This window comes from Sciurus carolinensis, chromosome 11, assembly GCF_902686445.1.
Source record: "Sciurus carolinensis chromosome 11, mSciCar1.2, whole genome shotgun sequence".
NCBI classification, from domain to species: Eukaryota; Metazoa; Chordata; class Mammalia; order Rodentia; family Sciuridae; genus Sciurus; species Sciurus carolinensis.
Window position 1 is genome coordinate 25,725,625 of NC_062223.1, and position 5,050 is coordinate 25,730,674.

The window sequence follows — 5,050 nt, forward strand, 5'->3', positions numbered from 1 at the left end:
CTACTTTCAAACTAGCATGGATGATTATGAAAATGACAGAAAAAGTCAGTATTTTTGCCCACAATACTCTACAGCCATTTTATTAGTGTTGATGGGCTAGGGGAAAATTGAAATTTCTTTCTATAAAGATACATTTATTCCAGAAGCCACATGGCAACCTGAGATTAAACAACCTTAACTACTAGAATGACAATTAAGATTTGTCTAAATTTGAATGAACTCTTTAATGATAATTACTCAAATGAAATTATTTTCAATTGGCAACACAAACACAAAAATTTTAATCATCAAGTAAATAGAGATATAATCTTTCAAAACTTTCTTTTGCTTTCTAGATTCATTCTTTCTTGATTAGATTCCAGGTAAACATAAAAATTTACATGTATGGATATTGACCTGTCAGTTCAGATTAGATACCTGCTGTAAAAATGAAAATATCATCTTTGACTACCCAAATGTTTTTTTTTTCTATAGAAGTGTATTACCTCTTAATATGTGCTGAGCATCCCATAAAGTTTGTCTATGTCCATTTAGATTGCTTTGCTCTTTACACTATGCTTTGAGTCTAATATTTTATTTTTCATCAGAAACTAACACCAATCTCTTCCACATTTTCCTTATAGCATTTTTCATTTCCCTATTTCTGAAAGTATAAATCAAAGGATTGAGCAAGGGAGTCAGGATGGTATAAAATATTTCTACCACTTTGTCAAAAGAGAAGGCAGAAGGAGGTCTTGCATATATAAATATACATGGGACAAAGAATAAAACCATAACAGTAATGTGGGAGCCACAGGTCGACAGAGCTTTCCTCTGCCCTTCAGAACTGTGTGTTCTTAGGGAGAACAAGATGACACCATAGGACACAAGCAACAAGCAGAAAATTATCATGCACATAAACCCACTAGTGGCAACCACCAAAAGACCTAGGATGTGAGTATCAGTGCAAGCCAGCTCTAGTAATGGATACAAGTCACATATGAAATGATCAATGATATTGGGGCCACAAAAGGGCAGCTGGAAAATAAAGAGAATCTGGATGATAGAATGCATGAAAGCCGCCTGTCCAGGCCACCCCCACCAGAATGCCACAGAGCCTCCAGTTCATGATGGAAGAGTAGTGCAAGGGCTTGCAAATGGCCACATAGCGGTCATAGGCCATGACTGTGAGGATAATCATCTCAGTGCCACCAAAGAAGTGTTCAGCAAAAAGTTGAATCATGCATCCTTTATAAGAGATGGTTTTCCTTTTATACAGGGAATCCATAATCATCTTCGGGGTGATGGAAGAGGAGAAACAGGCCTCCAGGAAGGATAAGAATGCCAAGAAAAAGTACATGGGGGAGCCCAGCAGTGCAGGACTACAGATGATGGTCACTACAATCAGTATGTTGCTCACAACAGTTGCAATGTAGACTATGAAAAATACAATGAATACTATTTTCTGAACAGTTAGATTCTGTGAAAGACCCAGGAGTACAAATTCACTTACAAAGCTTTGATTGGGCATGATGTCCAAGGAAATGGTGAACATGAAACAGTTATCTTTGAAGTTTGCAATTTTGATACAGATTTGCTTCCGATCAGAGTAGAGTTTTAGAATCATTAAGTATGTCAGTGCATATAAATGCACTATTGTCTTCAGTGCTTCTTTTATGATTGAGAACACAATTTAGACATTTATTGAGGATAGGAGCTGGAGAACAAGCAGAATTGAGGTGGTGATATAGTATTCATTACCTTGTTAGAGCATCTATAAAGATGAATGGAACCATCCTTATATGGTAGAGGAGAATAATATTGGTTTTTAATCTCAAAAGACAGGTTTGATTATTTAATAGTGGGCTAAGGAGATCAAAGGGAAGCATTCACCTCCCCTCCATAATGAGGAGATGAGGACTGTAGCTGTATTATTCATTTTTGCCTTTGCTTTGGGAGCCAGCATGGGTGACTACTAGCCATCGCTGATCTGAAGACCCTTAAGCCTACAAGAAGAAAGAACACGCAATTGAAGTGGTAGTTGTAAAGCATGGATACTCCTAAAAACTTTCTTTATGGTCTAAACTGAATTTGGTCTTTTCAGGATTCAATTTCTTCTTAATCAAAGTGAAGGATCTATGAAAAAGTACCAAGTGACAGAGAACATATCATAAGGCTACACTAAATGTGTCAGCTCTTTTTAATTACCTCATTTAGACATTAGGAGAGAATTTCACAAAAACAATGCCTACCTCCAAATGTTGTTATAGTGCATAAGTGAAATAAGGAAAAGGGAACCATTATACAAGACTCACTGCCCAGGGAACATTCTAGGATTTATATTCTTGTTTCATTGACAGGAAACTCATGCTTCCAGGGGTTAAGTTCAAGCAAACACCAGATGCTTGATCTGGGATTTTACACAGAATATCTGTCTCCATGCCAAGTTCTTTCCACTGGATCACTCAGGAAAGAAGTAGGAATTTCTCTTTTCTATCAAGGACTTCAGTGCTGGGGTGACTTTTCTAGAGTTTCTATCCACCTGAGTCATTACATGTTCTGATTCATTAATGAAAGTGCATCTTAGTGAAGCAATGAGAGCAAGGAATGAGGACTCAGAAGGTGATGGCCAATCAGTTAAATATGCAAATAGGCAACCACCATTGCTCAGAGTCTTTAGACTCTATTAATCACTTTCCAATAACTTTTACATGTGGGTCTAATCAAGTATAATTCCCCAATATATTCTTGTATAGCTCTCACATTTATTTCCCAAGTTCATTTTGAGTATCATATTTGGAGACTTGAAAATGTTACTTATGATAATACTCTTACTAATTACAGTTTTTATATACTCCATGAAAAGCCAGTTGCCTTTTCCACTGAAAACTTTTCGATGAGTCATCTAGACAATTGTTCCAAAATCTTACTTAAAATTTTGTAAGCCTACACTTCCCTGTAGGTTTAATTAGAATGTCTATCAATAGAACTCCTGTGGTGATCAGATTAGTCCCTACAAGTAGAAAGTTGCTGCAGTCAGAGAACAGGGGAAGGTCATGTGCAGTGAGAACAACTGCCACAGCCCCTGACCCAGAGCAGAAATTACACCATGCTTATTCTTAAGTTCTGCCTCACATGACCAACGCTGATAAGTGTGTAACTCATCTTCAAATGTATTTAAGAATGAAAAAAATATGTATTACTTAGCAAGTAGCAGAGAAGAAATTGCCTATGTAATTTTTCAACACATTTAAATATATTTGGTAAACCTCGAATACATCATTGTAGCCCTCAGCCCTACATGCATCCATTCCTGTTTCAGATACATTCATTGTGCAGAGAAAGCCAAGTGAACAGGAGATTAAGAGGAAGACAGGCCCTATGTTAATCTAATAATTAAATAAATCTTGCCCTTTCACTCCTTTTTAAGGATGTTTTTCAAGTAATGCAATTTTAAATTCCAAATATCCACTAAATATAAAACACCAACCTACTTATTTTATCAAATTAGGAAATTTCTTAAATTAGTATTAGAACATTGGCAACAGAGAATATAATGTGCTGATGGTTTTGATCACAAGGTCTATTATTTTAATGTTTTTGAAAGATAATTATCTTAAAGGCAATAGATAATTCTGTATTGAATCCTATAACAGAAAAATATAAGCTTACTAATTAGTTAAGAGTAAGATAGTATACATTATTATTTCATGTTCTTGATAAATATTTCTATACTAATTTAATATAACAATATTAGCAGAAAGTGAGTAGTACACAAGATACTTCCAAACTATCTTAGCAATTTTCCCTTTACCTAAACTTACCCTAATAATAACTAATTTTTAAATTCTTTCTGTGTTTGCTACTGGAAAACTATCAATCCCAGTGAAATCAATCAGGAGTCATGTGTCATTGAAGAAAGTAGCAACCTCCCACCTCCTTGAGTCTCAAATAAAGAAATACTCATCAACTACCTGACCCCAAAGAGTTATAAATAACGTGTATTTCAAAGTATAAATTGATAAAATGATATTAAAAATTTGCATGAGTAGTATTTTTAAGCACTGCCTATATATCCAGTGTGAGATGAAATTGAATCCCTTTAAAAATTAATCTTTTTAATTCCACTATTTTAAATTATACCTCTTAAAATAGCAATGAATCTGGTTCATTCATCTAACTCTTCTGGAAAACATATTGGTACATAATTTTGAGAATCATAAACATGGTAGTAATTTTGTACTAGCAACCTCAACCCTAAACGTTTATTCTGAAAGTGAAATGAGGAGAGGAAGCTTTACATTGGAATATGGTACAGTGCCCTGTATGATGGAGAAAAGGAGACATAAAATATTCAAAAACAGATGATTTTTGCAAGTCAGATGGCTACATAGTAACACCATATGGTGTATCTAAACTGATTAAAAATAGTTGAAGCACTTTTACAGTAAGCTAAAAGAAAAACAATAAAATTTCTAATAGTTTAGCTTAATAACATTGGTATATTGAATATAATTTTATATCTTGAAGAAAATGCATAAATGAGAGAAACTTTTAAATTGCAATATGTATCTAGTTATGGTTTTAAGAATATTAAAATAGATCAGAAATTTAAACAAACAATACCAGATTTCCAACAATCTAGACTTCAGCAAATGAAGGCAAAGTTAAGGGAGATTTATTTGTATAGGAGGAAATAGCTGGTTCACATAGAATAACATAGAATTTATACTAAAAGTTTGACTATTGCAAACTTTTCATAAAAAGCTGTCCCATGAACAAAACCCTCCCTGTCCTGCATGCCCTAATTTTGATGTCAATTTTAAACCGATTCTCTACAAGCAGCAGCTTATTCTGTCTGTATTTCTCCTGGAACATTCTGTGGTCTTTCTTTTCTTGGTTCCCATACTATTGAATATGATGAAGTTGTACCTGAAATTTTTAGGGCCCCTGACCTTGGGAAGTTTACCTCACTGTGTCCCACTACCCACATTGTCCACTGCTTCCTTCCTATTTATTTTAGCAACAAAACTAACTCTATCACCAATTGTTCTGAAAAAATAGAATTTAT

At 34.5% G+C, this 5,050-nt stretch overlaps 1 pseudogene; it reads right to left on the reverse strand.

Annotated features, from left to right (window-relative positions):
- Nucleotides 1-573: 573 nt before the first annotated feature.
- On the reverse strand, nt 574-1,510 carry LOC124959719 (olfactory receptor 4C15-like; annotated as a pseudogene).
- Between the last annotated feature and the right edge of the window lie 3,540 nt (nt 1,511-5,050).